Here is an 11082-nt window from a genome sequence, read left to right as displayed (position 1 = left end):
GTCCGGGTGCGCCAACACGGGTGCGTCGGTCAACAGCGTCTTCAACTTCTTGAAGGCTCCGTCCGCCTCCGTCGACCATCGCAAACGCACCGGCCCCCCCTTCAGCAGTGAGGTAATGGGAGCCGCTACCTGGCCAAAACCCCGGATAAACCTCCGGTAATAATTGGCAAAGCCTAAGAACCGCTGCACTTCCTTCACCGTGGTTGGAGTCGGCCAATTACGCACGGCCTTAACGCGGTTACACTCCATCACCACCCCCGTGGTGGAAATGCGATAACCCAGAAAGGAGACGGCTCGTTTGGAAAACTCACACTTCTCAGCCTTAACGTATAGGTCATGCTCCAGCAGTCTACCAAGCACCTTGCGCACCAGGGACACATGCGCGGAGCGGGTGGCGGAATATATCAGAATGTCATCGATATAGACAATCACGCCCAGCCCGTGCAGGTCCCTGAGAATTTCGTCAACAAAGGATTGAAAGACGGCTGGAGCATTTTTCAACCCATACGGCATGACGAGGTACTCATAATGGCCTGATGTGGTACTAAAGGCGGTTTTCCACTCGTCTCCCTTCTTGATACACACCAGATTATACGCGCTCCTGAGATCCAGTTTTGTGAAGAACTGTGCTCCGTGAAATGATTCCACCGCCGTAGCGATGAGAGGTAGTGGGTAACTAAATCCCACCGTGATAGCGTTTAGACCTCTGTAATCAATGCACGGACGCAGACCTCCCTCCTTTTTCTTCACAAAAAAGAAACTCGAGGAGGCGGGTGAGATGGAGGGCCGAATGTACCCCTGTCCCAGGGATTCCGTGACATATGTCTCCATAGCCGCCGTCTCCTCCTGTGACAAGGGGTACACGTGACTCCTGGGAAGCGCAGCGTTAACCTGGAGATCTATCGCACAATCCCCCTGTCAATGAGGTGGTAATTTAGTCGCCCTCTTTTTACAAAAGGCACTTGGTGCCCCTTGGCACGGCCCCCCCTACCTCCATAGGGGTAGGGGCGGGGGGTGCACGGGGGTGGAACGGGCAGGACCCTCTCCGAACGCCCGCGGGCAGCCAGCAAATTGTCCAGACGTATGGACATGTCTATCAGCTCGTCCAGGGACAGAGCTGTGTCCCGACAGGCCAGCTCCCTGCGGACGTCCGCCCGGAGACTGCAGCGGTAGTGGTCTATGAGGGCCCTGTTGTTCCACCCCACCCCAGCAGCCAAGGTCCTGAACTCCAGCGCGAAGTCCTGAGCACTCCTCGTCTCCTGCCTGAGGTGGAACAGCCGTTCACCCGCCGCTCTTCCTTCCGGAGGGTGGTCGAACACGGCCCGAAAGCGGCGGGTGAACTCTGGGTAGTGGTCCCTCGCCGAGTCTGGGCTGTTCCAGACCGCATTAGCCCACTCCAGAGCTCGGCCCGTCAGGCAGGAAACGAGGGCACTCACGCTCTCCTCTCCTGTGGGAGCTGGTCTGACGGTGGCCAGGTACAGCTCAAGTTGGAGCAAAAACCCCTGGCACCCAGCCGCCGCCCCATCGTACTCCCTCGGGAGCGCCAAACGAAGCGTGCCAGAGCCAGACGTAGTAGGAGGCGAAGGTGGCTGTATCGGAGGAGGTGGAGGTGGAGAGAGGATTCCACTTCTCTCCCATCGGTCCATCCTCTCCATCATCTGGTCCATCGCCGATCCGATGCGGTGTAGGACCGTAGTGTGGTGAAGCACACGTTCCTCCATCGAGGGAGGAGGAGTGCCCGCTGCTCCCGCTGATTCCATGCCTTTTCTTGTGGTGCGGGATTCTGTAATGGCTTCGGTAGTCGTGTAGGAGGAATGAGGTGCAGGAAGCAGCGAACACAGGGTAGCGGTGTTTTTAATAACACTGGAGATAAACAAAAGTTCCCAAACATAGGGAATAATTACAAATAATTACAAAATTAATCCCGCACAAACAACGGACGGGCCAGCTAAACTAAATACCCCCTCTAATAGCTAATTGGCCACAGGTGCCCAAAACCAAAAAAAGTGAAAAACAAAAAGGGGATCGGTGGCAGCTAATAGGCCGGTGACGACGACCACCGAGCGCCACCTGAGCAGGAGGGGGCGCCACCGTCGGTGGGAATCGTGACAATGGTGAAGTTATTAATTACACTTTGGATGGTGTATGAATACACCCAATCTCTACAAAGATAGACGTCCATCCTAACTCAGTTGCCGGAGAGGAAGGAAACCGCTCATGGATTTCGCCATGAGACCAATGGTGACTTTAAAATAGTTACAGCGTTTAATGGCTGTGACAGGAGAAAACTGAGGATGGATCAACAACATTGTATTTACTCCACATTACTAACCTAATTGACAGAGGGAAAAGAAGGAAGCCTGTACAGAATACAAAATATTCCAAAACATGCATCCTGTTTGGAACAAGGCACTAAAGTAATACTGCAAAAAAAATTGCAAAGAACTTCACTTTTTGTCCTGAATACAAAGTGTTATGTTTGATGCAAATCCAATACAACACATAACTGAGTACCACTCTATGTACTGAATACGAGGGGAGACAGAGAGCTGGTTTCAAGCCCAGGGCGCAGCAGGTGTTTATTGCAAAGGACCACAGGAGGAGGCAGGTAGCTGGGTCCAGAGGCAGGCAGAAGGTCATACACAGGGGGTCCAAAGGGGCAACAGTACAGGCAGGGAAAAGGCTAGTAATGTAGTCCGGGAGATCAGGCAATAGGTAGAGAACAGGAAATCCGATAGGCTAAAGAACAGGCAGGGAATAGACAAAAGGCGTCATTAGTGAGGCAGGCAAAAACTATCATACACAGGAGGAGTAAATCACGGGAAAAACAGAGCTCCGAAAGCCGTGTGTCACAAAACAAACAATACCTCACAGTGATGGGAGCAAAGAACTGAACTAAATAGTGTGTGATAATGACATACAGGTGTGTGATCAGGTGATTAGAATTCAGGTGATTGGGATCTGGAGAGTGAGCTGCTTTCAGGGGATCTACGTGTTTGAGGGTGTGAGTTGGAAGCAGACATTATACTCTCCACATTTTGAAGTATAGTGGTGGCTGCATCATGTTATGGGTATGCTTGTAATCGTTAAGGACTGGGGAGTTTTTCAGGATAAAAAATAAATGGAATGGAGCTAAGCACATGCAAAATTCTAGAGGAAAACCTGTTTCAGTCTGCTTTCCACCAGACACTGGGTGTAAGGCGTGTATATGGGAGGCGAAGTCAAGTGCAGGAGTGCGGAGTATAATAAACAGGCGCACTTTAATACCGGATAACAAATGACAGCACATAACACATACTAGTGCCAAAACACAGTCTAAAACAAAAGTGCAGCGCCTGACAAATATCCACATAACAATAAACAATCACTCACAAATACAACATGGGGAACAGAGGGTTAAATAATAAACAAGTAATTGGTTGAGTGAAGCCAGGTGTGATAAGACAAAGACAGAACAAATGGAAAATGAAAAGTGGATCGGCGGTGGCTAAAAAGCCGGTGACGTCGACCGTCGAATGCCGCCCGAACAAGGAGAGGGACCGACTTCGGCGGAAGTCGTGAAGAGTACCCCCCCTTGATGCGCGGCTCCAGCAGCGCGCCGACACCAACCTCGGGGACGACCCGGAGGACGAGGCGCAGGGCGATCCGGATGGAGACGGTGGAAATCCCGCAGCAACGAAGGGTCCAGGACGTCCTCCACCGGCACCCAGCATCTCTCCTCCGGACCGTACCCCTCCCACTCCACGAGGTACTGAAGGCCCCTCGCGCCGATGGCTCGAAGAACATACGCCGGGGCCCCCTCAATGTCCAGAGGGGGCGGAGGAACCTCCCTCACCTCAGCTTCCTGGAGTGGACCAGCCACCACCGGCCTGAGGAGAGACACATGGAACGAGGGATTAATGCAATAATCTGGGGGAAGCTGTAACCTGTAGCATACCTCATTCAGTCTCAAGGGCGGCGTCCCAGGTCTCCTCCAAGCGCTTGAACCATTCGTCCACCGCAGGAGCTTTGATCTGGCTCTGATGCCACAGTGCCAGAACCGGCCGGTCCTGGTAATATGACCGCAGAAACCTACCCATATCCTGATTTACTCTCTCCACCTGCTCGTTACTCTCGGGGTGAAAACCTGAGGTAAGGCTGACTGAGTGCCCCAGACGCTCCATGAACGCTCTCCAGACCCTGGACGTGAACTGGGGACCCCGATCAGAGACTATGTCCTCAGGCACCCCGTAGTGCCGGAAGACGTGAGTGAACAGGGCCTCCGTAGTCTGTAGGGCCATAGGGAGACCGGGCAAAGGGAGGAGACAGCAGGACTTAGAAAACCGAAAACCCATCCACGACGACCAGGATCGTGGTGTTGCCCTGTGAGTGAGGAAGATCCGTCAGGAAGTCCACCGACAGGTGCGACCACAGCCGTTGTGGAACAGGTAGGGGGTTGTAATTTCCCTCTGGGCAGGTGCCTGGGAGCCTTGCACTGGGCGCACACCGAGCAGGAAGAAACATAAACCCTCATGTCCTTGGCCAAGGTGGGTCACCATTACTTCCCACTAAGGCAACGCACCATCTGACCGATGCCAGGATGACCAGAGGAGGGAGACGTATGGGCCCAATAGATCAAACGGTCGCGGACAGCAGACGTAACGTACATTCGCCCAGCTGGACACTGGGGGGGAGTGGGCTCTGTGCGTAACGCCCGCTCGATGTCCGCGTCCAGCTCCCACACCACCGGTGCCACCAGGCAAGAGGCCGGATGTATGGGAGTGTGATCCATGGACCGCTCCTCTGTGTCATACATCCGGGACAGTGCGTCTGCCTTAGCGTTCTGGGAACCTGGTCTGTAGGATAGAGTGAAATCAAAACGGGTAAAGAACATAGCCCACCTTGCCTGGCGAGGGTTCAGTCTCCTCGCCGCCCGGATACACTCCAGATTGCGGGGGTCAGTCCAGATGAGAAAAGGGTGTTTAGCCCCTTCAAGCCAATGTCTCCACGCCTTCAGAACCTTGACAACAGCCAACAGCTCCCGGTCCCCCACATCATAGTTTCGCTCCGCCGGGCTGAGCTTCTTCGAAAAGAAAGCACAGGGGCGGAGCTTTGGTGGCGTGCCCGAGTGCTGAGAGAGCACGGCTCCTATCCCAGCCTCGGACACGTCCACCTCCACTATGAACGCCAAAGAGGGATCCGGATGAGCCAGCACGGGAGCCGAGGTAAACAGAGCCTTCAGTTGACCAAAAGCCCTGTCCGCCTCAGCCGACCACTGCAGCCGCACCGGTCCCCCCTTCAGCAGTGAGGTAATGGGAGCTGCTACCTGACCAAAACCTCGGATAAACCTCCGGTAGTAGTTGGCAAACCCAAGAAACTGCTGCACTTCCTTTACCGTGGTGGGAGTCGGCCAATTACGCACGGCGCTCGGGCACGCCACCAAAGCGAAACTATGATGCCTTAGCGGAGTATATCAGAATGTCATCAATATACACCACTACACCCTGCCCATGCAGGTCCCGGAAAATCTCGTCAACAAAGGCCTGGAAGAATGATGGAGCATTCATCAACCCGTACGGCATGACAAGGTACTCATAGTGCCCTGAGGAGGTACTAAATGCCGTCTTCCACTCGTCCCCCTCCCGGATACGCACCAGGTTGTAAGCGCCACTGAGATCCAATTTTGTGAAGAAGCGCGCCCCGTGCATTGACTTGATCGCACTGGCGATGAGAGGCAGCGGGTAGCTGTAACTCACAGTGATCTGATTGATCCCTTGATAGTCAATACATGGGCGCAGACCCCCATCCTTCTTCTTCACAAAAAGAAACTTGAAGAGGCAGGTGAAGTGGAGGGCCGAATGTATCCCTGCCCCAGGGATTCGGAGACATATGTTTCCATAGCTACCATCTCCTCCTGCAACAGAGGATACACGTGACTCCTGGGAAGTGCTGCCAGGAGATTTATCGCACAATCCCCCCATCGATGAGGTGGTAATTTAGTCGCCCTCTTCTTACAGAAGGCGAGAGCCAAATCGGCATATTCTGAGGGGATACGCACGGTGGAGACCTGGTCTAGACTTTCCAACGTAGTCGCACTGATGGAAACCCCCACACACCTCCCTGAGCACTCTCGTGACCATCACTTGAGAGCCCTCTGTTGCCACGAAATAGTGGGGTCATGACAGGGCAACCAGGGTAAGCCCAGCACCATGGGAAACGCAGGAGAATCAATAAGGAAGAGACTGATTCTTTCATGTCAAGTGGAGCGGTGGCCTCCCTAATCAGCCCTGACCCTAATGGTCAACTATCTAGTGCGTGCACAGGGAAGGGCATATCCACAGGAACAAGGGGAATCCCTAAACTATGAGCAAATGAACGGTCAATAAAATTCCCAGCTGCGCCTGAATCTACTAGCGCCATATGCTGGGAATGCAGGGAAAACTCAGGAAATGAAATAAACACATACATAAACACATACACATACAGCCTGGTGCCGACTCACCTGGAGTGACACGATAGTGCCCTGCCTGCTGCCTTGACTCCCTGAGGAACCCCCCCAGCACCGACCAGCAGTGTGCCCTCTGCGGCCACAGATGGTGCAGGGAATGGCCCCTGCTCCAGTCGCCCTAAGTGCAGCACCTCCCAGCTCCATGGGCGTCGGAGCGGAGGTGTTGGGGGATGGAAGTGACAGGTCCCGATCCGGACGTCCGCGGGCAGTCAGCAGGTTGTCCAGCCGGATGGACAGTGTGAGGTCCAATGTGAGGGTGGTGTCTCGGCAGGCCAACTCCCGACGGACGTCCTCGCGCAGATTGCACCTGTAGTGATCGATCAGGGCCCTGTCATTCCATCCCGCGCTGGCAGCCAGGGTCCGGAAATCCAAGGCGAAATCCTGCGAGCTCCTCGTCCCCTGCCTCAGGTGGAACAGACGTTCACCCGCCGCTCGACCCTCAGGCAGGTGGTCGAACACTGCCCGAAAGCGGCGGATGAACTCTGCGTAATGCTCCAACGCCCCGTTTCTCTCACTGCATACGGCGTTGGCCCACTCCAGGGCTGAGGAGACGTCTCCTGAGAGGCAGGAGACGAGGGCGGACACACTCTCACGCCCCGAAGGAGCCGGGTGGACGGTCGCCAGGTAGAGCTCCAGCTGTAGTAGAAACCCCTGGCATCCGGCAGCCGTCCCATCATACTCCCTCGGGAGCGAGAGTCAAATCCCGCTTGGACCAGGTGAAAGAGGGGTGGACAGTGGGACCTGTTGTAGTGGGGCTGGTGGAGGCGCTGAAAAACCTCCTCCTCTCTCCCAACGATCCATCGTCTGCAGCACGCGATCCATGATTCTGTAAGGCGTGTATATGGGAGGCGAAGTCAAGTGCAGGAGAGCGGAGTATAATAAACAGGCGCACTTTAATACCGGTCAACAACGACAACACATAAAACATACTAGTGCCAAAACACAGTCTAAAACAAAAGTACAGCGCCTGACAAATATCCACGTAACAATAAACAATCACTCACAAATACAACATGGGGAACAGAGGGTTAAATAATAAACAAGTAATTGGTTGAGTGAAGCCAGGTGTGATAAGACAAAGACAGAACAAAAAGTGGATCGGCGGTGGCTAGAAAGCCAATGACGTCGACCGCCGAACGCCGCCCGAACAAGGAGAGGGACCGACTTCGGCGGAAGTCTGCACACTGGGAGATCAATTTACTTTTCAGCAGGACATACCTATAACACAAGGCCTAAAACACAAGGCCAAATATACACTGGTGTTGCTTACCAAGAAGACATTGAATGTTCCTGACTGGATGAGTTACAGTTTTGACTTAAATCAGCTTGAAAATCTATGTCAAGACATGAAGATGGTTTTTCTAGCACTGATCAACAACCAATTTGACAGCGCTTGAAGAATTTTGAAAATAATAATGGGAAAATATTGTGCAGTCCAGGTGTGCAAAGCTCTTAGAGACTTACCCAGAAAGATTCACAGCTTTGATCACTGCTAAAGGTAATTCTAACATGTATTGACTCAGGGGTGTGAATACTTATGGAAATTAGATATTTCTGTATTTAAAAAAAATATTTGCGCTAAAATGTTTATAAACATGTTTTCACTTTGTCATTATGGGGTATTGTGTGTAGATGGGTGAGAAATGTAATCAATTTTTTATTTCAGGCTGTAACACAACAAAATGTGGAATAAGTCAAGGGGTATGAAAACTTTCTGAAGGAACTGTATGTGTAATTCTTGTATGGGTTTATTTTTTACATTGACACAGTTTAATGGTAAGAACAATATTCACTGCTCAAAAAATAAAGGGAACACATAAACAACACAATGTAACTCCAAGTCAATCACACTTCTGTGAAATCAAACTGTCCACTTAGGAAGCAACACTGATTGACAATAAATTTCTCATGCTGTTGTGCAAATGGAATAGACAACAGGTGGAAATTATAGGCAATTAGCAAGACACCCCCAATAAAGGAGTGGTTCTGCAGGTGGTGACCACAGACCACTTCTCAGTTCCTATGCTTCCTGGCTGATGTTTTGGTCACTTTTGAATGCTGGCGGTGCTTTCACTCTAGTGGTAGCATGAGACAGAGTCTACAACCCACACAAGTGGCTCAGGTAGTGCAGCTCATCCAGGATGGCACATCAATGCGAGCTGTGGCAAGAAGGTTTGCTGTGTCTGTCAGCGTAGTGTCCAGAGCATGGAGGCGCTAACAGGAGACAGGCCAGTACATCAGGAGACGTGGAGGAGGCCGTAGGAGGGCAACAACCCAGCAGCAGGACCGCTACCTCCGCCTTTGTGCAAGGAGGAGCGGGAGGAGCACTGCCAGAGCCCTGCAAAATGACCTCCAGCAGGCCACAAATGTGCATGTGTCTGCTCAAATGGTCAGAAACAGACTCCATGAGGGTGGTATGAGGGCCCGACGTCCACAGGTGGGGGTTGTGCTTACAGCCCAACACCGTGCAGGACGTTTGGCATTTGCCAGAGAACACCAAGATTGGCAAATTCGCCACTGGCGCCCTGTGCTCTTCACAGATGAAAGCAGGTTCACACTGAGCACATGTGACAGACGTGACAGAGTCTGGAGACGCCATGGAGAACGTTCTGCTGCCTCAACATCCTCCAGCATGACCGGTTTGGCGGTGGGTCAGTCATGGTGTGGGGTGGCATTTCTTTGGGGGGGCCGCACAGCCCTCCATGTGCTCGCCAGAGGTAGCCTGACTGCCATTAGGTACTGAGATGAGATCCTCAGACCCCTTGTGAGACCATATGATGGTGCGGTTGGCCCTGGGTTCCTCCTAATGCAAGACAATGCTAGACCTCATGTGGCTGGAGTGTGTCAGCAGTTCCTGCAAGAGGAAGGCATTGATGCTATGGACTGGCCCGCCCGTTCCCCAGACCTGAATCCAATTGAGCACATCTGGGACATCATGTCTCGCTCCATCCACCAACGCCACTTTGCACCACAGACTGTCCAGGAGTTGGCGGATGCTTTAGTCCAGGTCTGGGAGGAGATCCCTCAGGAGACCATCCGCCACCTCATCAGGAGCATGCCCAGGCGTTGTAGGGAGGTCATACAGGCACGTGGAGGCCACACACACTACTGAGCCTCATTTTGACTTGTTTTAAGGACATTACATCAAAGTTGGATCAGTCTGTAGTGTGTTTTTCCACTTTAATTTTGAGTGTGACTCCAAATCCAGACCTCCATGGGTTGATAAATTGGATTTCCATTAATGATTTTTGTGTGATTTTGTTGTCAGTACATTCAACTATGTAAAGAAAAAAGCATTTAATAAGATTATTTCATTCATTCAGATCTAGGATGTGTTATTTTAGTGTTCCCTTTATTTTTTGGAGCAGTGTATAATCTTTCTAAGGGAATTGAGGGAAGGGAATTGAGGGAATAGAGGGAATTGTCAGTTCAACAGCCAATGTATTAACATGGTTCACACACATCAACACAGTCGTCAAGAAGGCACGACAACGCCTCATCGCTCTCAGGAACCTGAAAAGACTTGGCATGGGCCCGCAAGGCGCTACAGAGGGTAGTGCGTACGGCCCAGTACATCACTGGGGCCTAGCTCCCTGACATCCAGGACCTCTATACCAAGAGGTGTTAGAGGAAGGCCGTAACAATTGTCAAAGACTCCAACCACTCAAGTCATAGACTGTTCCCTCTGGTACCGCATGGCAAGCAGTAGCGACACAAGTCTGGAACCTATAGGACCCTGAACAGCTTCTACCCCCAAGCTATAAGACTGCTAAATAATTAGTTAAATAGTTAACCAAATAGCGAACCTGACTATCTGCATGGACCCCCTTTTGCACTAACTCTTTTGACTCATCACATCACATGCTGCTACTGCTTATTATCTATACTGTTGCCTAGTCAATTTACCCCTACCTATATGTACATATCTACCCCAATTACCTTGTACCGCTGCACATCGACTCGGTACTGGTACCCTGTGTATATAGCGGAGTTATCGTTACTCATTGTGTAGTTATTCCTGGTGTTATTATTTTTCTATTTTTTTAAAAGCATATGACAAATAAAATGTGATTTGAATTGATTTGACAAAACTGTGCATGTAGAGTGGAAGTGACAAAAACATCTGAAACTTGGGCAATAGGGCTTTGTCAGGTGTTCTGAGACATTGCTGAACAAAAATGACAATATTCACATGCCGTCATCAGGGACACGCATGTACTCTCCAAGGCCGTTGAGCCCATTTATTAATTTGCTAAATATTACAGGAGTCTACTGCATTCCAAGTGGAGGTGAAAGAGTTTAAATGGACTGCCAGTTAACCAAAACCATTGCTAGACTAGGCCCTTGTCTCTGGGGGCTGAGAGCAGAGGCGTCATGCCCATAGCGGGCACAGGGGAACGTGACCCCTAAGATTTGTACTGTTTCAAATAATAATAATTTCACTTTATTTTTTGTTGTTGTTGTTTCTCTGTAATACCACTAGCCATCTAGGAATTTTATGAAGTAGGCTTTAGCGAGCCCAGATAGGTTCCCAATCTCCCAACCTCATAACTAACTACCAAGAAGCCATTTCAGGCTATCAAGTTAGAGTAGTT

This window comes from Salmo salar, chromosome 24, assembly GCF_965601325.2.
Source record: "Salmo salar chromosome 24, fSalSal1, whole genome shotgun sequence".
In the NCBI taxonomy this organism is placed as follows: domain Eukaryota; kingdom Metazoa; phylum Chordata; class Actinopteri; order Salmoniformes; family Salmonidae; genus Salmo; species Salmo salar.
Note: the sequence above shows the minus strand (reverse complement) of the source record.